We start from the raw sequence: 521 nt of genomic DNA on the forward strand, positions 1-521 counted from the left end.
TCTCATCTTCTGGAGAGGGACCTACTCACCAAAATGGAAGGGGCTCCTCTTCCCCAGGGCCTAGCATGAGTGTTACTCTAAGCTTTTGTGTTTGGGGTTTTCTCAAACGGGTGTTCAATGAAAACCGCACAGTACAAGTTGGTGATGGGAAGAGCCTAACACTGCCACTGGGGATGTGGTACCGAGTGCAGTGCTGAGGAAAAACCTGCAGATTTGGAGTAAGCCACCCCAAGCCCAAATCATGATTTTTTTTTGCCATTTCCAAACATGGATCTGCACAAGTGACTTCAACATCCTGTGCCTCAGTCTCCTCATCTTGACAATGGGTACCAACACCCTAGACAGAGAAGAGTCACAAAGGCACTGTCTAAACAGTGGGATGGGGCAGCCAGACACTACTGCCCAGGGTTCTCATGTGAGAAGAGGAGGAGTTCCCTGCTGGGGGAGTCTTTCTCACCAGACTCTCCTGACAACGCGGGGCTTTGGCACTGGGACGTGCCCAATTCCAGGGCGGGCGCCTC

The sequence above is a fragment of the Bison bison genome, unplaced genomic scaffold (assembly GCF_000754665.1).
Source record: "Bison bison bison isolate TAMUID 2011002044 unplaced genomic scaffold, Bison_UMD1.0 scf7180017847878, whole genome shotgun sequence".
Lineage (NCBI taxonomy): Eukaryota > Metazoa > Chordata > Mammalia > Artiodactyla > Bovidae > Bison > Bison bison.